Source organism: Takifugu rubripes, chromosome 15, assembly GCF_901000725.2.
Source record: "Takifugu rubripes chromosome 15, fTakRub1.2, whole genome shotgun sequence".
NCBI lineage: Eukaryota > Metazoa > Chordata > Actinopteri > Tetraodontiformes > Tetraodontidae > Takifugu > Takifugu rubripes.
The window spans coordinates 11,102,458-11,130,079 of NC_042299.1; the positions used below are offsets into that span (position 1 = coordinate 11,102,458).

General features: G+C 46.7%; 1 protein-coding gene across 2 annotated transcripts in view; it reads left to right on the forward strand.

Moving 5' to 3' along the window:
• The first annotated feature begins 8,562 nt into the window (after positions 1-8,562).
• Positions 8,563-27,622, forward strand: part of flrt1a (fibronectin leucine rich transmembrane protein 1a) — a 30,035-nt gene continuing 10,975 nt past the window's right edge. The window contains exon 1 of one of the 2 annotated variants that reach the window (XM_029848926.1): positions 8,563-9,115. The gene's annotated coding sequence lies outside the window, so the exon portion shown is untranslated. The remainder of the gene's footprint in view (positions 9,116-27,622) is intronic. The other variant, XM_029848925.1, reaches the window with a different exon arrangement.

The window sequence follows — 27,622 nt, forward strand, 5'->3', positions numbered from 1 at the left end:
AAGTTTTAGAAGCAGCTACCAACAGGCAGGATCAAGAAGATAAAATAAAAATGTGTGCTCTCGTTAAGAAGACAGCGAAAAGCACTTCATTAGATTTAGTGTTACACTCAGAATATGTCTCATATCTCTGATGAGAGTTTCCGTGAGCGGAATCTATTTGGAGAGGGCGAATTAATGAAATTACAGTGGATCAGACCGGACTGGCCAGTTTGCCTTTTAGGGCACGGAGCTTTCAAAAGGCCAACCTGCCGTGCATTATCATGTCTATCTGTGATTTGGGTCAAGCTCTTGTTAATGCACCGGTGCTGTTACAGGCCCTGGCCCAAGAGCAACGGCAGCACGCTCTTTTCCAGGGTCTGTGCAGCCACTGATTTACTCTCAGCCGATATTCCGGCACCAGGATACCTGCCGTCGTCTCTCCGGCCTCACCGCAGCGCCATCGCCGGGGGCAACATACATGAAGCCGCTGCAGGAGACGCGGGGAAGGCGGTCCTGCGCGCCGGCGCACAAACTAATTACCAGGGAAATGCTTCAGACACCAAGTGCAGGAGGAGAGGTGGCTCCACGTGCACGCGCGTGTGTGTCCATGTTTGTGGGCACGCGGGAAGATGGAAAACAAAGTGCTGCTGGGGCGATAATGCACAACGGAGGAAGGAATCTGCACGGAGGGAGCTTCATTATTAATTTAGCAGCTCCTCTCGGTGATTCTCCTGTTCCTTGGCTTACTTGCATAATACAGATCCACACGGCTCCCGCACGGAAAACCTCCCCTGGTCGGAGATCAGTATCACCCTCCGTTTCATAACACACATTTAGTTCCAGCCAATGATGAGTCGGCTGCACACTGGTGCTGCCCGACAGGCTAAAGAGTGTATTGAGGCGCTTCAAGTAGTCCCAAGGACAGTTCAAAACAGGAAAAGATGTAAATACTGTATCTTGAAAAAGATCCCCGATTTAGATTTCGGGGACGTGGCCGACAGATGACGAGCGTCCCCTGCCTTCGCCCGTCCAGTTTCATGTTTTCTGTTTTTATTTTTCCCCCCCAGAAGGGGCAGAAGAGTCTTTTCAACGCAGATTTCCGTCGCGCTTTGCTCGATTTAGGCCTCTGTAAATGAAGGTGAAGCGGGTTAAAGCTGTGACCTTGATGGCGACCAGCTCCGGGGCAGATGTTGCTCTGTGCGTGACAGATGTGGAAGGTGTGACAGTCATTCGACAACAGCGGCAACCGGCGCTATTCGGGCAACTTGGCAGGGATCCACTGACTGCATCAGGGAGCGGCGCGGAGCTCTGACCTCCTGGCTAACTTTAACGCTCGTCTCCCTCCACCTGCCATCAGCAATATTATGCAGGTGAGTGAGGAATGAGGTCGGCAAGGGAGGACAGGGACAGATCACGGATCAATACCTGTCCTCAGATTCTCTCACCTGGACTTGTCAAGTGTGGACAGCATGGCATTGCTATAAGCCTATATTTCCGCTCAGTCTGGTCAAGAAAGGATATGAAATGTTTGCTGGATCTAAACGCTGACGTTGTCAACGTGTGACGGTAACTCTATTAAGAACGACGTACCTTAAAGCATCATCCAGCCCGTTCGCCCATCTTCGCAGTTCTCTAAATTCAATAATTAATTATGGACCTGCGGCTCTAAATTATTCATCAACAATAAACCTGTGCACTTTTGAACCACCGGCACCTCAGCCTTTGGTAGGCAGTGAATGATGATGAACGAGGTGTCGGGACTCTCCCAGTGTACAAACACATTAACAGGAACGTAACAACGGGGATGAAAGAACGTCTTTCCCGGCGACGTCCTTTGCAGGAGCCTTCAGAGAGGGTGTCGCGTTGCAAAGCGTCTGTGACCTCAGAGCACACTGATGCATTCACTGACATTAGGGAAAATGCAGCAACTGTATGTAATAGTTAGGCGCATTGACGTCAGCAGGTCAACACCATTGGTGTGCAGAGAAACTCATAAAGTGCGTTACTATGACAACCGGCAATCACCAGTTGTCTTCCCATTAGTGGAAGCATTAGTTCATAGATTCAAATTCAATAATAATGATAGCTGTCATTTTATTTCTGTTTTTAAAGTGAGTTTCGTAGCACCGCTAATGACCTCTGGCATTTTAATGCACTGAGAGAACGGCTAATAAGAGAGAGGGGGAGTCATGCAACACTCTGGGTTAGACGTTGAGGCGCCCGGAGGTGCACCCAGTGTGGAAACCAGTGATGTGGAGACTTCACGATAAAGCGGAAGCCGTGTGCGTAACAACCCGACGGCCCTGCAGAATTCAAAACCAGCAGAAAAGTGAAGCTAATCTGCTACTGAAGCTAATCTTTGAGGGAAGGTGGGAAGGTTTTTGTTGGGTTTATTTCCATCCTCTGCCTCCTCTGTCGTAATCCCGTATGATTTTGGAACAAAGGAGCTCATCAGTGAAGAAAAATAACATTTTGGGCCAAAAAGGACTGTTTTTTTTAGCTTGTAACTGTTTGGGGAGGATGAGTTTTGTGCTGCTAATGAGGAGCAGAGTGGATCTTTAATTTGTCTCTTTTAAAAAAGCCTCCTTAAAAGGACCAAACCAAAACACCGTCACACCCATCAGGGTTGAGCCTCCGCTAGCTTGTTTGTTGTTAGGGACTTTATGGAGAAACTAATGGATGATGATTTGCATAAAATCAAATTACTCGAGCTGGTCGGGAGCTTCCATTAAATTTAAGAGATGTTTGAGATCAGACTCTAAAATGTTTATGAGTTTCATCATGGAACCTGAAAGTAAAGAACCTAATAAAACTGATCCCAGACAAGTGAAGGTCCTTAAAACAGTCCTGCTGAACAAAACAGATCATAAACATCAAGTGTGTTGATTTCTGTGATCCCCCACCCCCCAACGGCCTTCCTACATGGGTCACTCCAGGCGGCCCTTTAACCCCCGAGCCTTCGTCATCTCCTCCTCTTCATGCAGTCACGAACCGCCAACACATCTGGGAGCTACAAACAAGGGCCTACGCAAACCTTTAGTTATACTCAGGTGAGTCTCGGGGGGGGGGGGGGGGGGGGGGGGGGGGGAGCACCACTCCACGCAGCAAATAACCCCGACTGCTATCCGAGGGAGGCGAGCCTGACAGTAATTCTCCTCACCGGGCGGCAGCAGCAGGAAGAAGCTCCCAGGAGTCTTTAGCGAAGAAGCAGAAACAAGGACGGACGAGACCGACATGACTGTGTGATTAAATTACCCACAAGGACAAACAGAATATACTCAGCCCTTAAAACCTATTAGTTATTTAATTTGGTGTTTTAAGCTGAATTTGACAGCTGCTGCAGTTTTAGCCGAGCGGTCTGACTCAGTTCATCTAGTCAAAATGACTGTTATCGTGTAGTAAAGGATCACTACCCTTTACAGCACGCTCAGATGGGCTGTTGATTGCGCGAACAGAAAAAAAAAGGCCGTTAAAGTCTGAAATGAACATTTTAACTCTTTCCTGTGTTTTATTATCCAACAGTAAAACCTCTCTCCCCTCCTGCCACGGCGCTAATTGAAACAGATAGCCCTCCGACGGCTCGTTTTATGCCTTCAGAAGAAGCAAAGGGAGCAATTCTGGCATAAACTGATATGCAAATGACAAGCAGATGACAAGGAAGTCGCTTTTTTGAACAATTGAAATTAATTGACTTCTTTTTTTAAAAACAACTAATTTTTTTTTTCAGATTCTGGCTGTGAGATGTTTAAAATCCGACTGAAGCGACGCGAAGCTGCAAGAGGTTTACGTTGAGTTTATCATCCACAAACGGCCTCCTGATTGTGTTTTATGACGAATCGTCTTGATGGTTGTTATGCAAATTTGCTCCAATGATTTAACATCTGCAAAGGCAGGAAGAGATGAAATGGGAGCGCGAGCGCGTCGCCGCCCATATTTCACGTCTCAAATGTCTCTAACGCGCAGTGAGATTTGAGTGAGGCGCGGAAGCGTCGCGTGAAAGTGACAACGCTGTTTTACGGCCTAAAGAACCAAGTCTTCCTCACTTGGAGCGACGCAGGGGCTGTTTCTGAGGAGAACGAGGATGCTTTGAAAGTTTCCAGGACTTTGAACGCGGCTCCTCCTGTGAGGTCTCCGTGAACTGTGGTGGGTCATTTAATGGAGGGGGTGTTGTGATCTGGCCGCTCTCTTGTTGCTGTGGTGACAGAAATTGACCCCTGGTGGAGACGACGCAGCAACAGGAGCCCAGATTCCACCAGTTTATCTTTAATAAATGTTTCAAGGAAGGCCTGCAGACATGTAAACTGATTCTGGTTGAGTGTACATTATATTCTAACACTTTAAGCTTCCAATGGCGACAAATATTCCTCCTCAAACCTGTTTTGTCAGGCTGATATAATCAAAAGGAAAGTTTTGGTATACTTGTTACATCACTGCTATGAATACAGATGGGTGTTATGAGTTTAGAGGACAATTTGGAGAAACCTTGAGGTTTATTCGATCTGTTTTCTTCATTGATTGTCTGGAAACTTGTGGTTTTGTCTCCTTCTGGCTTCTGTTAAAGGCCTCCTGTCAGTATTGTGTCATTTCCCACATTCCGTTAATTGTGTTTTGGGCCTCTTTTTAGCCTGCATGGTATTTGAGTTCGATTTTACCTCGCCTCTAACCTTGTTTTTGATTATTTATGACATTCCTGGATGCTGTTGCTCATCCTGGACTCATCCTTTGCGTACCAACCATGCCTGGAATCAGTGGTGTTTTCTGCATGTGTTGGGTCATCAGAGCGGTCAAGATTCAAGATTCAAGATGGTCCACCTTAATAAAGACGTAGTATTAACTTCCCCATCTCTCCCAAGTCAAAGGGCAGATCAGAAGTGCGGAGGTGACCTGCGCTCCCTCCTCTGTGCAGGTGGAGGTGCGTTTCCACCAGTTTTTCCTCAAGTCCTTTGACAGAACTCTCGGGATGCCGTCATTAAGGACCTTTGCACCTCGGCTGAAATAGGTTTCTAAAAGTAAATATGAGCCGTTGTAGCTGGGTTGTGGTTATGCCTGCAGTCAATTTCACTTGCCTCGTGCGTGATTGCAGCTCTGGAGGCCTTTTCAAGTCAGGAAAGCACAGTGGTGAGCTCAGTTCTGGTAATCACAATACTTACATGACAGATGGATCACTGTTGGTGCTGCTTCCTATTCTCTTACATTCATGGCCTCCGGCCAGATTTGCAGCATCGTAATGATGCCGTTCACAATCCCCCATATCAAAGAGCGAGCAAGAATGATTGGAAAACAAACCCAAGTGAGCGTGAACGCTGAACGCGTGTGCACGTGCGCCCGGGATTTAACGTACATATGCTCTGTTTCTCTCTACCCACTCATTCTCTCTGGCTGCGTCTCTCATTTTCCCACTGGGTGGAGGAGCTATAAATTAAAGTGGGGAATTACTGCTAACTGTTGGAATAAATTAAGGCCCCTTTTGCGTCTGTAAACACCGTCTGACTGTGTAATTACACTCCCACTCCCACTGAGATGCTACTGAGAGAGCGGATAAGGGGGAATTGTGGGACATAATGTGGAGACAAAAAGAGGGTCAGGTATAAACTGCGGAGTCCTTGGCCCTTCCGCAGATTATTGAAGGGGAAAGGTGACTTTGAACATAATGATGCCATTCGGCGTTTGGGTAATTACATCTTAATGATGTAAATCAAAATACTGCATACCGCATCCAAATAAAGCAACGGAAGCTAATTGTTCCTGCATGTGTGAGTTCATACTGGAGCGGTGGGTGGCGTGCTGGGACATCTGTGCTGGCCCGGACTGGAAAAACGCTCCCGACGCGTCATTATTGTGAATCTATGTTCCCACCCTCACCTGTGGCCACGTGCTGGGGGCACCGACCCAGCAGTTCACCTCAATTCTACCTTATTTATACAGTGTATAACAATCAATATTGTCTCGGGGCTCAACCCACAGCCTGAATACACAAGAACTCTCATTTAATAGGAAGAAACCTCTAGCAGGACCAGGCTCAACTGCGTGGTGGGGGGAGGGGGGTGGACCCTCCTGCTGATGGCCAACTGGGTAAAGGAGGAGGAGATAGGGGAAGGGGGGGCAGAGGGGGGGACCAGACACATTCAGAACACATGCAGCTGAAGCTAAACAGGAGGTGCTATATACAAAAACATTCCATTAACCTTTTCTTGGGTTTTCATTCAGTCTATATTAGCAGAGCACCGCTGTTTTATGGCGCGGCGCACTGATGACAGAAAGCGAGCGGCTTATCATAAAAGATCTGAGCATCTGGCAATAAACAGGAAACAGATACAAAGTGCCCTCGAGGAGCACAGCAGCCACCATCCAGCAGGCCGTAGAGTCAAGCTTAATGAGAGCCAGGCAAATATAATTAACACATTTGGAAACATGCACACTTGTGTCCTCTAAGTGCTAACAGTAAGTCACGCACATTAGCTATAGCTCCATAAAGGTTAGCTGCTGGAACAGCTGGACCTGCCAGCACGGATGAAGCTGTGATTTGCCTTATGGAAGGCCCGAGTATACACACTGACAGCGCTCAGCAGGTGTGTTTGATGCTTGACGATGCACGTGTCTGAGGAGCGTGCACGTTTAACCCGACATCGGCGTTACACGGTTTGCCGGGGGCGCCGTGGGTTTGATGAAATCCTCTGTCACCTACATTCATGCCTGAATGGGAATCGCGCGAAACTGTGGCAGCCTGATGAAAGCGCCGCACTTTTGTGACTCCGCATCACTCAAACTTTGGATTATTAGGCTGCACACTTGCCTGCTCACCAGATACTGTAGGCGTCGAGCTCCCAGACACGACCTGTCTCAGTGGCGAGGAAAGACGCAGCTCAGACAGCTTCAGTTCCAGAGCCTCTCGCGTCACAGTAGCTGCTGTTGTTTACACTTCCTTTTCATTCCCACTGAAGATTTCGGGTCCGTTTAAGGGAGCGATTTTAGCTACCGGCGCCAAGGATGTGAATCTAACTTTTATCGTGGATTTTAATTCACCGTTATTGCGGATATTAAGTCTTTGTTCCGACCCTTCGTGGACCAAAGGTCCCCACCGAGGTCCGTGATATACTCTCAGAGGTTACAGTAATTGTTTCCCTGAGAAACACGGATATAAACTCACAAAGTGACATCAATGCCGGCGCAGGAGTGCGCGGTGGAACAGAAAGATCTGCATTTTTCATTTTTCAAGGTCCCACTGAATCATTTATGTTTCACGGTGACGCTCTGAATCGTAATTACAGGAGCCACTGATCTCCAGTTTTGCCTTTTAAGTAGAAGAATCTGCTTTTCTTTTTTCTTTTTTAACAGAAATCACAAGCGTGGACTTTTTTTTATTATTGAATGCCATCAGAGTAGAGGCACATCATTGAAGCAGCACATTTTGTACAGACGAAGGTCTGGCAGGACGGGCCAAAGCTGTGCTGAAGCTAATCACACCGACTGATTCATGGTGACGCTCCCAAAGCCCATAAGTGTTGCTTTCTGATGTGCATCAGAAATGTAGGCAGCTGGTCTGCGCTCAGCCACGTAGGAGGCGGGGAGGAGGGAGGGGATCTGCGACACATGAGCCTGCGGTTGCCACTCACGGGGGATTTGAACAGATGTCTTAGCAGTTTGGGGACCAGGACGGAAGCACTCGGAAGTGTGAAGGTTCATGCTAACAGACACGCGCGCTGTCCAACCTGCTACACACATTCAGATTGGCGCTGTAATTAAAATCAGCCAAAAAAAACAGCATCCATCACTCTGTCAACGAGGGAGGGGGACACAGATCAGCCGGAGAAAATGCGGTTTTCCTGCAGTTAACAGGTGAGTGTGATGTTGTTATGCCATCGTGGCCAAAACAAGCTCTCAAACAAGCTTCTGAGGACTGACGGACGCAGAAAGGCCACACGGCACAAAATATAACATCCAGAAAGTGGAACCAATCATCCGCCCTCATCGGTCTGGGGATTAATATTGTTAAAGCTGAAAGTGCCAGTGAACGTGTTGATGAGATCGAGGGCCATCAACACGCACAATGAGATCCTCTTGTGTTTGCTTCAAACCTGTTTCAACTATTCTATTGTTGGAATTTGACATTTTTACATTATTGATGCTCAGGTCTTCCTCCCCCCTCTGTCTCTCTCTCCCACACACACACATACACACAAGTTCATCAAGATATGATAAAAGACATCTCCTGATGTAGTCTGTAGGGTTTGAGGCTACTTCACAATAACATTCACACTCTGGTAAATGAGATAAAGCTTCTACTGGAGGAGAGAAGTGGAGATGGAATGAAAATAGATTTAATGGATCAATAACAATAGCTCACAAAAAGTAGCATATGTTGTTACCACATGTAATGATATAATATATCAGAACAGGTAGATAGATAGATAGATAGATAGATAGATAGATAGATAGATAGATAGATAGATAGATAGATAGATAGATAGATAGATAGATAGATAGATAGATAGATAGATAGATAGCTGATGCTTCGCTGTTATTCAAAATCCACATTGAGAGAAAAAATGCTTTCAAAAATTGGGCTCCAGCCTCTTCCTCCACCTCCTCCTCCTCCTCTTTAATCCCCTCCATCCATTTACGCCTCAGTCCTCTCTCTTCTCCAGCCTCAGCCGGCAGAGTGGAGTGATTTTCTTCACCCTTCGCTTTCAGAAAAAAAGAAGAAGAAGAAGAAGAACTGCTTTCGGCGTCTCGGTGGATTATTTATTCAGAGCAAAATTAGCGGCTGCAGAGGAGACGGCGAATTGCTCTGCACCGGGGCGCCCGCATGAGCCCGCACGGAGCGGTCTGGCGGCTAATTGCCATAATAAGACGCACAAGTTGTCCATCGAGTCAGGCACGTTTTGTTTCTCCGTATTACCATGTAGCCAGTGCCGCAGCGGGAGATAATCGGGCGGAGGGAGCAGTTACAGGGAGAGAGAAAGGAGCCGGCGGTGCATGATCACACGGGCTATCCAGTCACCCATCAGCCGGAGCCTTCGCGATCACGCTGGCCACAACATATGGGAATACAACAAAGCGGGATTGTGGTCACACCTGCTTGTGGAGGACACCGGAGCATCCGAGGGTCCACAGCGGAGCGAGCGAGCATCATCCGGTAGGTGGGAATGATTGATGTGCGCGGGCTGCCAGCATTCTCTCCATCATCCCATTTGACAGGAAAGAAAGAAAATCGCTAATCTGGGGTTTATTCCGACTCCAACAAGTATTCTTATTGGTGTTTGTGTTAAGAAATAAGAAGGATTTGTGTGCAATCGTTGAACCGCCTGGGTGCCAATGCCAAAACGCACTTTGATTGAGATTTTGTGTGTGTGCGTGTGTGTGTGTAAGAGAGAGATAGAGAGAGAGTGTGTGTGTGTGAGATAGAGAGAGCGAGAGAGAGAAAGAGAAAGCGAGGGAGAGAGAGAGCGAGAGAGCGGTGGATTCAGTTTGGGAGGCCCAGGCTCGATACAAATTGAAACAAAGGAAAACACAAAAGGTCCAGATTAGAGGTTCATGCCTCCATGTGGGACAGAAGAGAGCGGAAGAAGGGAAGCGATCAAATGTAAGTTCAACTATTTCCAAAACATTCGATTTGGTCACGACTAAAGGTGACCACTAAAATCTTTTAAAATGGGAATCTTTTGGATGGGAAGGACTGTAAAGTTGCCGTCAGGCGGACGCTGTTGGCCTGATTAGCCTCTCAGTTTGCCAGACTTATTTGACTTGTGGTCAGAATGAATGCATATGTATTCCCACTGCAGCAGCGGCTCCCATCATGCATGCGTACCACCCTTCCACCCTCTATCCTGGCATTTACTGCCTGGAACAGTCAGGCGTGTGAAATCCACGCTGGATGTTTATGGTCAGAGGTTCGGCGAACGACAGTTTATTTACAGAAGCCACATTTAGACTCTTGACAGCACAGAAATAAAAGTTTTCATGCAAGCGTGCGGACCGCCTTATCAACCGCAGAAGAAAAAACAGAACATCTCCACGGCACAATATATTCAGCTCCTGTTTCCATCCATCTCGACAAATAATTCCCGATATTAACCCGAGTGGAAGGATTCCTTTGAGCCGGCGCAACATGGGCGATAGACAAACAGATGGCATCTCCAAAGGATTTCATCTCCTGAAAGTTGGAAGCGGTATTCTTGGAAGGACTACCCTCTGACTCGCTGGCAGCCAGGCCCCTCGTCTGGCACTGGCAGGGGGGGGGGGGGAAAGGCCGTGTTGACTGCGTCTGTTGGTCTTGGAGGCTCAGAAGAAAACGCCACCTTCGGGCTTAAGCTGTGCTGACGGGTTGATTTGCATACACGGCTTCATCAGACTGGAGACGGATGTGGAGCTGGGCAAGTGACTCCTCGCTCCCAGGATGCTAAGCTAAAACCTGGGCTTTCAGGATGCAGCTGAGGATGCTGGTCACAGACGTCAGCGGGGGCTGCACTGCAGAGCGTCGGCGCTAATCACTCCTCCGCGTTTAAGACAAACATTTAAAATCGAAACATCGTGTCAGATGACTGATGTCTCTGGTAAGCCGCTGCTAAGCAGGATAATATATGGTGAGCCATTCATTACTGCGTTTCACCTTGAGGCTTATGTTGGATAATGACCGGCTGCTGTGACTGCGCCTCGCTCCCATACCTGTGGCAGATCACAAGTCGCCGCCGCCGGATTCTGCCGTCCGCCCGTGAGGTTCCGTCACTGACTGACACCCGCCACATTGACGCTATTGATGTTTGACTGACGCCCGGATCGGTTCGTCTGGATCTCTGACAGATTCGCTTTAACGTGTCACACAACGCAGGCGCTGGAGCAAAGAGAAGCAAAGAGAATTTCCCCCACCGTTTAAAAAGAGACCCCCAGAGCGTTCTCGCTTTCTCGGATAAATGGCGAGACAAGGCGTCGTCACGCACAGAAAGCCGGAACGACACCGATGTCAACCTTCATTAGGACTCCGTTGTTCCTTAGCAATTATTCCTTTTGTTGTTTTTGTTTGTAGGTCTTAAAAATCTACTTCCTATGACATCATCACCCTCCTCGAGCTCTGCTTCCTGCTGTCCGACAAAGAGAAATATTAGAAAAAAGATTCGTCCAAAAGTTTTGGTCCAAAATCAGGAAAATAAAAGAAATGTGCAGGCCCATTTGTGGAGGACTCATGTGCAGAAACATCAAAGTGTCTGGATCAAAGCTGAAGGCCTGGTTTGGTCCATTATGGCGAAGGCGCGCTCGGTGTCGACGCAGAGCAACAGCAACAATTTCCGCGTGACAAAGTCATCTGCCTCCCAGTGCTTAATGCTCATTCTCAGAGCTTCCTTTCTACAAACACATATCAGAGCGGCCATTATGGTTGTGACAGCACGGTCATTATGGGAACGGCAGCCTTCCTGCTCGCCATTGTCGCCATTGTCACGGCTGAAAACTTGATGGTGAACAGAGTAGACGAGACTTTAATCACATTAAAAAAAAAAAGCTCACAGCGATTTACACAGAAAAAGCAGCTCGTTGGAGATCGACAGCTGCAGGCTAACCTGTGCTACACAGTGCAATTTAATTAAAACACGGTTGTTATTAGTTACAGCTGTTTGTTAACGTTAGAATTAAACTAGTTCTCTTTGCAGCTGGTTCTGCAGCAGAAAGGTCGCTGCTCCGGAGTGTGTGTGTGTGTGTGTGCGTTTTTAAGGGGAGCGAAGGGAGGGCTGTCTAGATGAGCCCTTGGTGTCATACCCTTGCCACAGGCCTGTGCTGAGCTGGACATCCTCTATCTTTGGACATGAACACAAATTAATTAGTGGTACATTTTGCAGGGTAAACAGCACGTTGAACCCCCTGCTTACAAGGCCGAGCCTCCCCGGATCAGCGTTAGCGCGCAGGCTGGGGGACCGGAGAGGAGCAGCTGCCATCTAGACCTGCCACTCACCGTTATCTTCATCATCAGACGTCCCAGCACTTTACTTCCTCAATAACTCCAGCGGTGGTTTAATTCAGATTTTTTTTTTTTAAAAAGAGCGTTGAAGAAACAGACAAAGCGGTGCGTTCAAGAACCAGCCAATATTTGGCAGAAACGCTTCAAACAAGTAGCCCAGCTCCATTGAGACGCGTCCTTCTAGTTTCAGTCCCACAACATCCACTTTTACCTCATTTAGTTGTCTTTCTTTTTAAGTGATGAGCACCTTTGTGCCTGCGGAGAAGATGGCCTCACCGTCTTTGCGTGATTTCTCTCGCAGCTGTCAGTGGATTTGATTGGCTAATCGTTGGCAACCCTGCAGTTGAGACATTTATCGCGAACCTCCTTCCATCCCGCATCTGATTTTCCGACCGCTGTTTATTTGGCAGAGGGGAAAACTGGGCTAGTGTCATTCCGGAACAAAACTCCTTCTGAGCCGAACAAAAATAGAAATGGACGTGAAATCTGCTCCAATTGTTAACTAAATCCCGCTGATTGTCGTAACGTCGGCCGCAAATCAGCGTGAAATGTGATATCACTCGAAAGTTTGAAAAGCTTTCAACGGTCTGCGCTCTCCGTTCATTTAGTGGGAGATAATTTACACGACACATGATCTGATTAGAAAGGATTTCACAACAGTGTCACCGTCAACTCATCAAAGTTGCCGTCTTACCTATTGCCGCAGATTAATGAACAACCAGAAAAACAATCATTTTCAGGTGCAGCGAGGTGTGAAATGGACATTCAGACGTGTCATTTCAAATCGCTAGATTCCAATAATCAAAGTCTAATCAGGTCAAGCACTCACCGCCCACACGTGGAGCCCAGCGAAAATGAGTAGGAACCTGCTTCCTGCTGTTCATTATTATTCATAGTTTTTCATCTGTTTTGACATGAAAAGATTAGCATGTACTCGAAAAGAGCGCCGCTCGATTTTCCAAAAGCAGAGACTGATTCGACAACGAGCCCCAAGAGGCCGGAAGCACATCCAGAGGTGTTAAAACGGGAAAAGCGAAATCTAATTGCACGCGCGTTCGTACGTCAGTTTTCTAGTCGAGACTCATCGAGGTGCTCATAAACACTTTCACACCCCGGTGGTGGAGGCTGGCGTGCGCGCCGCTGACGTTGCCTTCGATGCGACGCTTCCTGTGCTTTTCTACAGGCTTTGACAACCAGCTGAAGTGCTTTACAGGAGTAGATCAGATCTGTAAATAACTGATGCGTCTTTGAGGGAAGCTGTTTAGCTTATGTAGCCCGAGCAGCCAATTTATGCTATCAGATAAAATTGATATTATTCTTAATTACGCCGCTGTCAGTTTGTGTCAATTCCTCTGTCACACTGCAGGGTTTTGGCAGTTCCACTCTCCTCTGAGCTGAGCACCGATCCAAAGATGTCCTGAAACCACTAAAACAGGCCGAACGGCAGCTGCCCCCCCCCCCCCCCCCCACACACACACACACATACACACACCCTCCGCTTGCTACGGTGCCTCCTGTCTCGCCGTGTGCGCAGAGCTGCACGCTTCCATGTTTCTGTCCACCTGACTCCTTGAGCCCTGCTGTGGCGTGAGCGGTGCTGTCTGAGACGCGTGTGTGTTTTTGAAAAGGGGGGGGGGGCTCCCTGAGACCCCCGGACAACAACAGCATTTGTGCAACAACAGCAACAACAACAAAACAAACAAACAAAAAAACATCAATAGCTTGAAGCTGCTTATGAGGGTGCACTGAGCTGGAATAAGATCACAATTCTTCTGACTCAATAGATGCTGTGTTGTTCTACTACAGGCAATATCATTTCCTCCTTCACAGGCCTGTTGAGGGAGGCGAAAAGCAAACAAGACCCCGCTCAATTTTCATTTGTCCTTGATTTTACGGCTCTGGGTGCACGCAGTAGGTGGAGATGCAGCGGAGCTCACTCGGAGCTGTATTTGTTTTAAATCGAACCTTCTGTCGTCTTCTAGGTGCTGAAGTTTCCTTCTTTTATCTTCTCCAGACATCAGCTCTATTTACAGCCTTCTGCACATGCTGGAAGCTCTTTACCTGCTTATCACACACCCGCATCTTCCATATAAAAACATGTCTGAAGATCAGAATATGGTTGCCAGCCAGAGAAGAGCTGCTTGGGTGGATTATTTTAGATATTTCACATGTTGCTCTTTCATAAATATTATAAATATTATCCGTAGAACAGAAAGCCCCTTTCCTCAGCTTAGGTCTAAGGTGAGATTGACGAGCTGAGAGATAAAGATCTGAGGCTGGCATTCATAAAATGGTGCCTTTCCTTTCGTTTGCATGTTAAAGTTTTAAATGGAGACAAGTCTTTTGTAAACACTGACTGATTACGACCTGCAAAAGTCACCGAATGTGCGTCCTTCTGATTTAATGCTCCGTCAAGCCTGTTTTGTTGGCTGTAAATCACACAAATGAGTGTCTTTCGAAAAGGAGTCTGCTAGTGTTGGAGCTGCGTCTGACGCCTGCTGAAAAAAGATACACACAAATTCCAAAGCTGTCAAATTGGCCACAGCTGCACACGGGGACCCAGAGCACCGGCCAAAAGGGTTTAATCTTAGCATTCCCTGGGAGTGCGCTGTGACGTAAAAAGGCGTCGATGAATCTATAAATCTGCAGATATGCCACTGAGTTTGTGTCACGCCGGCTACTCTGGCCGGGCTGAGGCTGATTCCAGGCCAGATGTTGGCGCGCAGGCCGCTCGCCGTCTTCCGACCACGTCTGTGACTGTCAGCTGATGGATGTAGTCATGACAGCAACTTTTCTACAGCCTGTTTAATAAAGTCCAGCAGACTCCATTAGGGCTCCTCTACCTCACCATTCATCATACAACGTTGCCTCACAGACGGCCAACTTCAGTCGCCCTGTTTCCTGTAAGGAAAACCAAGAATATCTCTGTAATATCTCAGTGAGATACCATATCTTTATTGTGCATCGCCTCCAACCATGATTTTCATTTAAATATTGAATGATCACTAATTATTAAATTAACCAGAGTCTGCCTTTGTTTTGAAGTGGTTAATCTTCTTATATTAGACCAGTTTCTCTAATTTTAGCATAAATCTCCAGCATTTCTGAAGTTTTAGCAAACCACAAGTTTAATTTTCTGATAATAACGGTGGGATTAGGAGAATAACCACCAGTATTATGCAAATGATAATGAAGTTGGATATTTATTTGCTCCACGATTTTCTTCCTTGTTTTTTTTAACTTACAAGATTGTGACAGGAAAGAAATATTCAGAGCTGCTGAGAGATTAGATAACCCCGGCCACGACAACACTATACATGCTAAATAATTTAGCCAAAACATGAGGGATGGTTTGTCATCCGTCTTGTGCTCCCGCTCTCTCCTCCCTCAGCATTATTTTGTGTTTTCTCTCTCTGATGTCACCCTCTCCTCCTCCGAGCTGCCATGTTTTGTTTTATTTTGCTACCATCAGGGGGACAAATGAGAAACAAGAGGGCGAGGGAGAAAGCCTCGGGGCTGGTGTCCTCACATCCTCACCACTCCCTCCATTCGTCCCCTCCCGATCTCTGCCCTCCATCTTTCCGTCTTCCTGAGTGACAGCTGGCAGCCGGTAGGGTACAGTGGGCACGCCAGCATCCCTCGCTGTATACATTTGCCAACGGACTTGCGAAAACACATCCTCGTGCGTGTGGCATTGCTATATTCGGGTGGCTGTGGCCTCACGGAGCTCTCATTACTGCCCATGGAGCACGGCGGCCATTAAAACATGCAACAGTACGTCCACAGAAAATTAATCCAGTGGGACACACTCGGGGACGAGGCCACACCATAAAATCAAACATTTAAGCCGGGGCCCATTCAGCCGATCATTAAAAAACAATTACATGTGGACTGATAGTAAATTTTGATGAACTTTTCCAATTAGAAAGATAAAGACGGATAAAAATGGCGCGACCTCAGTTTTGGCACCTGCTTTGTTGCTCCGCAGTCAGTCGGTTTCATAAACATCAAAGATCCGCAGGAACTAACCTCAGTAGGTTTAAGCAGTAATGCAAAGCGCAGATTAATTAACTGTAAAACGATGTCTTTTTGGGACTCTTTGAAATTACTTTACTTAAAATCAAAGCTGGGAAGGACAAAAGAGGTCAGGCTCCAGCTGTGAGAATGCAGGTTCAGGCTAAAAATAGATCCCTTTATCACACAAAAACCTTCATTGTTTATAGTTTAAAGCAAAAGAAAATAAGTAATTCATGAACAAAAATGAGATTTCAACGGTTTAATCAATGGTTAGAGCTCTGCTTTTACGTCCCATGATGAAGATCATCGTTGGCTCTGGAAGGCAGCTACAATTATGTTCTGGGTTTTTTCTGTCTTAACTGGAGAAATAATTATGTTCCACCATGGTGCTCCTGTAGCCTTTTCTTTCCTCCATTTTCAGAGGCTGCTAATTTAGCCTTTAAATTGTGGAGCTTCACAGAACGTAGCCAAAGGAAAACGTCTCCTCTAATGACTCCACAGACTCCATCTTTTACTATACAAACGGCCGCCTGTCAACAGAAGAACATACATTAATATGTTAGGTTGCACTCTGAGCCCCCATAAGAGCCTTCATGTTGTGACACTTCCCATGATTATTAATACAGTTTGTTCATTTTCATGAATCTTTCAATGGCAGACAGCTTTACTTCAAATCCTGGGGTCAGATTTTCTACTTGACAGCCGCTCTGTAACTTGACTGCGGTGTTTTATTTATTTATTTTGCAGCCTGACACAATTCAACAATTTCAAAGGTCCGCGTGGTCGGCGAAGGCAACAAGGAAACGAAAAGACAGAGATTAGACGATAGGCAGAGCGAAATGAAATGAAGACGCACCCTAGGCTGATTCAATATCTATGTGTAATCTGGGATTATTCAGGTTCAGAGGACAATCATGGCTGCCAAATAAAGAAAACACAAGGCTTGCACACGAACCGTATATGGGATGAAAGAAGAAAGTGATGAAAAAAATCATGGAGACAGAGATTTGTGGACGTGATCTGAGCGCAACAGCAACATGGAAGGACAGAGGGACAAGCATGCAACAATAATCTCCCGTAAACACAAACGCTCCCACGCTCGCACAAGAGAAACGAGTTAGCATCCAGCATCCAAACACTGGGGGCCAGAAGGTCGCCACTGCAGATAAAGTCTCCCCTGATTTACATCAGGATGCTGAGCTTTGTGACATCAAGAGGGAGGGGCTCGGTCGGGGGCACAGGACAAGAGGAGAGCGCCGCTCCTGCCAAGATTAGGCCTGGCATCTTCACCAGCGCCGCTGCAATAACTCAGTCAATGATAGATGGCCAGGAAATTATTTGGCAGCCATTTTGATAGCAGATTAATCGCTTAAGACATTTTTCAAGGGGGAAAAAAAAAGCTGAGCAGCCTCCAGCTTCTGACGTGTCAATATGTGTTTTGTTGTTGATGAGGCTGACGACGATTCCAAAGAGCGTTTTTCAACATTTGCTCCGCCACAGTTGGACAAATAACTGCCGGCTGCGGAGTATCACTGCGTAATCCCCTAATATACCAACGTTTGCTTGTAATCTGGAGCTTCTTTAGCAAATCAAAACATTGCAGTGGTTCCTCTTCTTTCTGTATTTTTCCAAAAACCGCTCCCTCCTTTATATCCACAGCAGATGTACATTCATCATCAACCACAACAGGCTGATGCATCTGCAGCTCCTCGCTCTGCTCCACCCCTCAATCATTTAAGTCACACTTAGGTTTCAGTGGTCGTTGGAATTCCTTTTTACGAGCGCAGTGATCAATCGATCCTGCAATCCAATCCACCGGTCAATCATGTTTAAATGAATTATTCACAAACCATCACAGAAAGCCAGGCGAAATGGCCGACGGGCCGCAGTTACGCCGCAGAGGCCCGGATGGAGACGGTGCAGAATAAATGGGGATAAGTTGGCGTTGGGACCAAAGGCAGTGATTGTGAACAGTCGGACTGAACACATGATGGCGAGGAGCAGACGGGAAGCTGATTACAGTCTGCCGGAATTCTCTGAACCGGCTGCTGAACCCTTGTTGTCGTGTCAACCCGCCGATTCAGAGATTTACTGTCTAACGGGAGCATAAGCAGGTTAGAGGCCTGAAAACTCTCAGCTCTTTATTATGAACACTGTCCTCCTAAATGCAGCGAAGCCACCAGTGGGGGGTGGGGGTGGGGTGGGGGGGGGTTGCTCACAAATCCGCTAGATCTCCAGCACGTAAACACCCTCACAACGCGCTCGCCGTCCAGGCACCATCTTTTCCAGCCTCCTTCCTCGTGCAGCCTGTAGCTTAGCCTGAAAGCTCCTCGATCACGGCGCGGTTGTCTCCCGCTCCAGAAAATCCATCTTTGTTAAACCTATTGTTCTGCAGCGGCGCAGGAAGAGCAGCGCGCTGCGTAATACTCCGAGATTTAGCTGGTCCGAACTCGTTTGGCAAAAGAAAACATTTGCTGGCATGAAATTGTCTCCAGCTTCTGACTGACAGCCACAACATCAGACCGAGAGGTTCTGGTGGAATTATGGATGTTTGTGTGTATGAAGCCAAAATTCTATTTTATTTTATGTAAATAGGTTCAAGTCAGAACTAACTCTGTTATTTTTCTTCTTGTATAAAGCAGGATAAATCAGGATCCCCTGACTGTATTCTTATTGATTAAACTTGAGAATAAATAACAGAAACTGCAGCCTGTTAACATTTCCCAACATCCATTGCAGTGTTGCATTAAATGTATTGCAACAGTGATATAATGCAGTCGTGGGGGGACACAAATTTGGCCTTGCTTTGTTCGAATTTCAGCCTCAGACTAATGGAATCTAGTGAATTATCACCAGGTATTTCTGTTGACGCCGTTCCGGCTCCAGCTCTCAGCCTGCAGTTGAGGAGCACAGATTTATCTACCTTGGGGGGGCCAAATTTGGACCTGTGACATCAGGTGAAGTAGCACTCACCTCCTGCAGAGTCGGGGGCTTTATTAATTATCAGGCATAACAAGGCAGGTTATTAACACTGTCTCTGCCTCTGCACCCCATCGTACTCGCTCACTCGCCTTTTTTTGCACGTTCAGCCGCAGACACTGTGCACCGCCCTCTGTCCCATGAACATACCTGCTCTGTATGGGGGGGGGGATCAGCACTGCGTGAAGACAAACCACAGTTTTACTTTAGGTCACAGGTCAACAGCGATACGGTCACCGATGGTGAATAGCAACTGACAAACTTTACCGTTGGATTGATTATTCAGTCGGTGGTGGCGGATGCTAAAGCACAGAGAGAAATTAGCTTTTTCTGTAGCAGTAGAAGACCAGAATACAGAAGTAATCAGAGCAATCTGTTGCACGGCCCACACTCGGTCAGATTACCACGACACATCAGCCGCTTGCAGCGCGGGCGCCCAGTCAGGGTGCAATAACCAGCAGCCCACACAGACGGGGCCCAGATGGACGGGTTTACCCTTTTCTGATTTCCTTCCCTCCTCCTGCCTCCGAGCAGTCGTCTTTTCCCACTTCGAGCTTTGTGCTTCTGTGAAATGAAGTGCGATGATCAATTGCGCTGCAAATTTCTCAGAAGGTTTAAAATGGAGTTGTGTGGCCCCAGCTTGCCTCCTGAATTTTTAAACTTTGTGCTGCTCGGAATGACGAATAGCTCCCTTTATATGGAACAGCCTTAAGCAGTTTGATTGTTTAATGCTACTGAAGAGAGCTGTTAAAGATACAATATAAACACATTAAAGCACATTTTATGATATATCGGCTTTTTAGAAAATTGTGTCTTTTTAAAGATCCTGGTTTTCCTCCATTTTAACCAACGAAGAAGAGCTTCTGACCCTCCCAGTCGTTAACGTGAAGCTCTGCAGCATCACAAGAAAATCGGTTACGTGGTGGTAGATCTTTTCCAGGTTTCATCCTCTGAGACTACGGCAGCAAAAATAATTAAAATAAGGCAGGAATACATAAAGTGTCTTGACATTGAGGATATTGCAACTGCTGACATTCTTTATGGCCGGAGGATTCTTCAGAGTTTTTTAAGAGACAAAGGAAGCTAATTTCACTTAGAACAGTAAAATCTGCTGTATAGCTAATGAAGGATTATACTGTGGTCAATGAGGTGGAGCGAGTATACACAGTGTGTGTGTGTGTGTGTGTGTGTGTGTGTGTGTGTGTGTGTGTGTGTGTGTGTGTGTGTATTTGGAGTGAATGCGTGTCTCTGCTTTGTTGTGAAAGGGGCGGGGGGGGATGGGGGGGGTTTGTTTGCCAGGAGGTGGCGGTGATAATGCTGTCATCTAGAAGTCAAGTCTTCCAAGGAATAATGAGCTGAAGTGTCAGGAAGAGAAGAAGAGGAGAGGAGAGGAGAGGAGAGGAGAGGAGAGGAGAGGAGAGGAGAGGAGAGGTTTTAGTGGCACAAAAACAACTTGCTGAGAATAATTCATCAATGGGACCACATGTTTATGATGGTGAACGTCAGCCGCTGCACACCGAGGGACTTATTTCACTGACTTTTTGTTCAGTCACCGATGCTTCATTTCAATTCTGAAATACCACAGGACAGCCCAGACACGTCCGGCAGGGGTACCTTCCAAAGCTCCTCTCAGGCCTACATTTACTCGTCGTTCTGCTGCTACCACCCGCAGCAGAGTGTTGTTTTTCTAAAAAAAAAAAAAAAAATTCCAAATCTACACAACCTGTTTAGCAGACAGAATCATTAAGTGGGATCACAGCGGAGCATTTAGCAGTTGAAGAGTCAGATATTGCACCCATCGGGTGGCCGAGAGATACAAGTGCTGCAGAGTAACTGCTGGGTAAACAAGCATCAGCGAGCTGGCTAACCATGCATTAGCCGGTCTGCTGCCATTTGGAGTTAAACACACTAAGAAATTGAACTAAAAGAAAAATCACATTTTGTACAATATTCAAACGCTTTGGACCTTAGTCACAGTTCACGTTGTGCATGATTGTGCAGCCGTCGCTCTCTCACATTTCTGCAGCTGGTGATTCAGTTCTTCTGAATAAAGGGAGCGTTCATTCACTTCTGTTGAATGCTGCCGGCATAATGTTCAGGGTTCAGCTCCTCCGCGAGCCCGGTCATGCTGCTCAGAAGATGACAACTGTATGGTTTTGGAGGTTTTTTTTAGCACAGATGTCATCGTCACTTGAAAATACGGCCCCGCGGCAGCGCCGTGGTCAGAGGACGGTCGATGAGATTCACAATGAGACACGTATGGTTGCGTTGATTGCTCTGTTGACTCAGACATGTTGATTCACGCATTGCACTTCTGTTGAAAGGCTGCTGGTGATGAACCATAGGAAAGCACCCCACACTTGCTTCCTACCACAAATGAAGGCAGCGTGGAGAGAGTGGCTCCTCTTGTTTGCATCCTTTTTGCTGCTCCTCAGTTGTCAGGACCTTCTGTGTGCTTTTACACACGCCTTTCTTTCATGTACAGGCAGTGACGTATCCCGGGGGGGGGGGGTTCGTCAACACAGAAAGCCATTAAATTATTTCACCACATTTATTGTAGGTTCCGCGGTGTACAGTAGCGGCGGCAGCCATTTTAATATTCATGCGGCGTGGTTGTCTCCAACTCATGCTAACAGGGTGATGTGGGATCAAATTAATGAAGGCACATGTCCATGAGGAGGTAGACGGACAAATTTGGTCATGTAGCTTTTAAATAATTAGCGCTGAGGCTGGTCTGCATGGAGATGCAGAAATAATGTACTTTATGCCATATATAACCACAGGCACACATCAAAGATTTTAGTCCAGGCTGTGAGTTTAGGTCTGCATATTTTTCCCTCCTGTATTCTGCTCCAGCTGGCAAGGGCACTTCAATCTGCTGTTTCTGCTTTTTGCTTTAAAAAAAAAAATGTCCATACATGCTGGAGGCAGGAGAGGTTGGACCCGCTGTCTGTTCAGCCAAGTGGTGGAGAGAGAGAGCGAACTCGTCATGTGACCAGGTAGGGCTCTGTAGGGGAAACGTTTTCAGAGGTGAAAGTGCTCACTGGACTGGACCTCCTGTGAGCCACAGGCCTCTGCTGCGCTCAATGCAGCCAAAACTGGTAAACAGCAAAAGAAGAACTTGCTCTTTCTCTCTCTCTCTGTCTGTCTGTCTGTCTCTCTCTCTCTCTCTCACACACACACACACACACACACACACGCACACACACACACACACACACACACACACATGAAGCAAGCAATTTGTCCTTAAACAGGCCACCCAGAAATGAGTCATCTGTGAGATTAGCGTGTTAGCATTTGCCCCCTATCCCTCTCTATTCTTATCCTTTCTAATTTCCTATTTGTCTCACACATTTTCCCTCACCACCCATGCTGACCTTGTCCCTTACTCCACCTTGGTCCGTTGTGCGATACTCCATAATGATGAAACACAGAGGTGGGCGTGGAAGCAGTGACGTGTCCGGCACATAGATGACCTGTTCTTTTTGCAGCAATTACACCGACGATGCTTAAAAACAAGTGCATGCGTGTGTTTGACTGAACCCTCGAGGTTGAGGATGAAGACAGGCATAATTACGACTGGTTGATGTGGAAATTATTCTGCTTTTTTGTGTATTTTTGCTCCCAGTAGCACACAGGGGACAGAATAAGGGATCCATTTCTTTGTTCTGTTGCAGGCACCAAACCCCCAGCTGTATTTTCCTTCCAATATGTTTCACACTCTGCGAGTCCACTCTGGTCAGCATGGGTGTGGCACGTGGCCACTGGCTGCCCTGCCGCCAGGAGTGTGACCATCCGGCTGCAGTGATTAGTGGAGCACAGCGGAGTGAATTTATCACCCTTAGCCGAGGCCATGAACCATTTCAGCTCGCAACTCTGCAATTTGTCTCCCACTTCACCACATAAAACAGCCTCGTTGCGGTGTGCCTTTGCACATCTGCGATTGTCTCGCCTCATGCATTTCACCTCCTGCAGCGTATTTTAGCTCTCCGTCGCATGTTTGTGTGCATGACAATTCATTTCATTCACAGGAGTACGGCAGAGGATCAATCACACAATACGCGACTGCTTTGCTCATTCCGTCTCTATCAAACAGGATTTAAAAAGACTGTAGTTAATTGGTTATTTAATGATAGCAGCGACTAAAGACTATTTTCATCAGTGATCAATCAGCCCTTTGTTTTCCAGCCAGTGAGTCATCAATGAATCATCTTCATTAAATGTCATAAAATGATTAAAGCCTGATGAGGTGTCCTGCAGACCAGCGTGGACACCATCATCAAATTTGATGCTCGCATTAAAGACACTGTACAAGATGCACTAACCTGCTGTATGTGAGAAACCCCAATAAAGTGGATCATGTGACGAGCTAAATGTTTGCAGGTTAATCAACCTGATCTTTTAAATGACTAAACTCAGTCAGGTAGGATGGACGCATCTTTTGCACAAGTGTTCACCATCAAAGCAATTTTAAAATGTAAGTGGCGTGAAATTCAGCTCAACATCCCGCAGATATAAGGTCTCAGTTTCCTCCTGGATCAACCTCCCCACATTACCTTGTGTTTTATATTCTGTGTTTGTTTGATTGTTATCCACATGACACCATTAAATTCTGCCGGGCTTTGTGGCGAAGAGGTGAATTCGGGGTATTGTTTTGATTCTTTAACGTTGCCGAGGGGAGAAAAATATTGAAAACTGCCCCTCTATTTGTCGTAAATAGCGTGCCTTGATTGAAGTCCCTGGATTTTACTGTTTTGTAACTTTTCTTTCTTTTTTTAACAAATAGAGAAAAGCAGCTTTGACTATTTTGCAAAACGGACTGCGCGTTAAGAACTCTCGTGGATTAGTGGAGAGATAAATTCTGAAAAGGCATCACAGCTTGAACTAATACCTTCCAGGTAATGGGATTTGTTTTTCAAACATTTGCCTGAGTTAAAGCCTGAGGATAAAGGCGAAGATAGCGAGAGGCTTTTCCTTTTTTCTCAACACTACATGACAGAGGAGCTGTGACATTGTGTGCGTTGAAAGCTCAGATCAGCCGTTAACCTCAGCGTTTGATACTGATCAGCTTAAGAAAACTGACATCATAATTACCGTGTTTAACGCAACTCAAAGTCACAAAGATAAATCAAACAATCAGACGACATTTTTGGGAGTTGTTTAACAATCTCCACATAATCCCAATCCTGCTAACATGATCAATGATCTAGACACCTTTGTGGTGATACGTACCCCCAGTTGCATTTTCCTATTATGTCTTTACATGATATATGACAAAACCAGGTCATTTAATAAGAGTAACTTACAGAAGAATTGCTATTGAACGTACTTCCATTTGCTTTTCCTGTGTAAGAAATGTCAAAGCAAATCCATGTATTAGAGGAAAATGCTTTTAATCAGCCACTGAGCAGCCAATCAAACTGGCCGGGCTCATTACCGTCAAAGGCAGAGAGCATGAAAAACACGGATGACAGATTTAGTGGCCTCTATCCCTCCATCCCTCTGGTGTGCATACGCCATTTTCATGCATAGGGAAACAATTTATCAGGGGGCGATTCATCAGTAGAAACCTTTTAATTAATGTAAACATGCAGCCCTTTGCAACGGCCGCCTCAGCTCAGGCTAAAGCTCTTATTTTAGACTTTGAGCATTTCCGTGTTCATGTGTCCGCTACAAAAACATCATTCTTTTGCAGCCCTCTGCGTCCCCGCCATGTTTACATTAACCCGCCCTCCAAGCTCAGTCGACATCAATATTTGTGCAGACGTGACTGTTGCCCTCTATTCCCAGCTTCTGTCACCCTTACATTTCTCCCAAACAGCTCATTTATTTTCTTGCATTTGTTTCTTCCTCTCCATCCATCCTCCTGTGGCCACCCTTTAGCGACAACAGCGGCAATGATTTGAGCCAGCATAGAAGACACTCAGAAGACGTCCAAAATGTACCGTCGATGTCCACAAATATGTTCGTCTGTCAGACAGATGAATGGAATTAAAGAGAATGGGAGGGAGAATGAGATGAGTAAATTAAGCATTATATACTGCATAACAATCACCCTTAATTAAGCGTGTAAAAGCCTTCTTATTAGGGGTGATGTGTTCCCTGGTTAACGAGAGGAGACAGAACGCTCCCTCGGCTGACGTGTGGCTCTCGGCAAAAAAATTGTGAAGCGGCAAAGTGCCGAATAGAGAATGGTCGGGACAAGCTGGGGACGATAATAAAGGAAAGTCTGAGCTAATCGCTCATGTGCGCTCGTGTCTTCTTTTCTCGTTGGGTCTCACTTATGTGTCGTCTTTGTCTGGAAGGCTCTCTGCCACCTCCCCGTCACTGAATAGACATTATGTTGCAGCCGCATTGAAAGTCTGATCACATCTAAGGCTGTCTGTGTGTGTGTGTGTGTGTGTGTGTGTGTGTGTGTGTGTGTGTGTGACTCATCCAGTTCCAGGTTCTGCACCTTTGCTGTTTATCACCCCTAAATCACAACGTTAAACAAACACACACGCTCATTTTTAATCTCTGCACACCCATGTGGAAACAGTATAATTGTGATGCGCCATAGCAACAGAAACCCTGAATCTCGGTATGAACGCTTGATAATTCGAGCACATTGTGGCTGATTCAAACCTCAGAAGCCCTGGATGGCTGAGATACCAGCACTGCCGTCGTGTACTGGTGACGACTTTGGTGTCGTTATCCTGTTTCCTTACCTTAAATGAGACGTGTAAGCTCTAAAGAGACAAAGGTGCATTTTTAGCTTCCAGTTTCCCAGCTGTCCTGTTGCGGTTCCATTCGGTCAGTCAGACCCGGACAACAGCCGGCCACATTAAACAAACAACTGTGCTGATTCGGCAGATTCCACCAACAAAGGAAAGTCCGCTAGAGAAGCGGTGCTCTGTGCTCTTAGATCGCTTTAAACGCCGGTGTGGGCAGAGGCAAGCGCGCTGGTGTCACAGTGATTGACAGCTCTTGTTAGGGGCAGGATTTCTGAGAAGAGAACAGCAGCTCAGGCCTGTCAAGGTCAATTGCGAGGCACTTGGCGCTGATCCAGGTGGAGATTTCTTTGAGAAATTCAAAGCTGTGCTAGCCAACCTGCACGCCTCAGCCGGGAACGAGAAAGGTCGGCTGAGTGTCATATCAGCGATAGGAGGAATTAGGAGACGTGCGCCGTTGTCCATGTGGATGAGTTGACTTGGACTGGGTCCCTTCGTGGACGAGCTCTTCAGGTGAAACTCAGGACGTGACAGCGGCAGTCGTGACGACAATTGTCTTATTCCCAGTAACTAGAAAGTCTCCGAACTCCACAAATCCTGTAGATCCGCCCAAAATAAAAGAAATAAGCTTAAGGATTCAAAGAAGACAGGCAACAAGCAAACACGGAACAAGGCAACAGGCACAAACAAGCACAATAATTCATTAGTATTCATATTTCATTGCACACACAGCGAGGAGATTCTGCACCGCCTCAAATGCTTGTTAAAACTATAATGATCCGTCTGTAGAACTCCGTTATTTAGTCATAAACGCGGAGCAGCGGAGGCCAAACGGCTACATAGCTATCAACTTTTGCATTCATCAGAACGCCGTTGCGTCCTTTCAGGGCTGTTTTAATGATCTCTCTGCACCACGGGTTTTTAATTCCTCCAGGCGAGGCTGCCGTGACAACAGCGGTGTGTGAGGTGGAAAAGTGCGCGGCGAAATTTGGGGAGAATGACAAATATTTTGGTGGTGCGGTTTGCGGAATTCAAATCAATTAATATCGAGTTTGCGAATCCCAGAAAACGCCGAGAGGGAGCGATAAAAGAAACGGAAGAGCCTGGCTGCAAATTAACCTTTGCGAAGATCACTTGACGCACATCCAAAGATGTAAAAGGCTATAGACGTCCCTTCAGATGAGTTTGGGTTTCATGACACGAGCGAGTGGAAGCGACCACAAGGACGATGCTGTGCTGTCTGGTGCCGACAGGCAGCCGTGAGAAAGAGACGGGAGCAGCACCCATGTGAAGGAGGAAGAGGAGGAAGAGGAGGAGGAAGAGGAGGAGGGTGGCTGAGCATTAGAAGCGAGTCAGTGGCTCCTGGTGGTTGGATCCAGATGGAGGGTTCAGCTATTTTCTTGAAGAACATGACGATTCTCACCGATGTGAGGTGTTGTTTTGGGATGGTAACAGTGGGCCTGTGGGTGGATGTGTCTTTGTGTGCCAGTGCACGGTCCCCCTGTGCACGGAGAACGCCGCCTGAATGCTAAAATAAACCGCTGAAGTAGCCGTGACCCCCCATCCCACAAACACACACCCTCCCACTGCCTTGAAACCTTGATGTCCCCTGTTGAGTGTTGAATTGTGAAGGAGGAAGCTCGCAATGAAGCTGTTATTATTCTTCTCTTAAAAATTGCAGCAGAGATCTCTTTGATCTCGGGATAGCGACAACATCAAAGGTCTCACGGGCGTCGTCACATTATTCTTGTCCTAACTTGAGCACTGGTACGTCATCCCAATTGAGACAATATTCGATTCACGTAATAAGATGATTCAGGTAATCATATTCAAAATAGGGTTGAGCATATTTTACACCCTCTCTAGTCAGATTAAAGGAGCCGAGCAGAGATGGCTGTGAAGAAAACGCTGCCGAATAATCGACTGGTGAAAGGCTGAAACCTGCAAAACAAATCCCACCGTTCCTGTAGGAGTGCTCGTACCCATG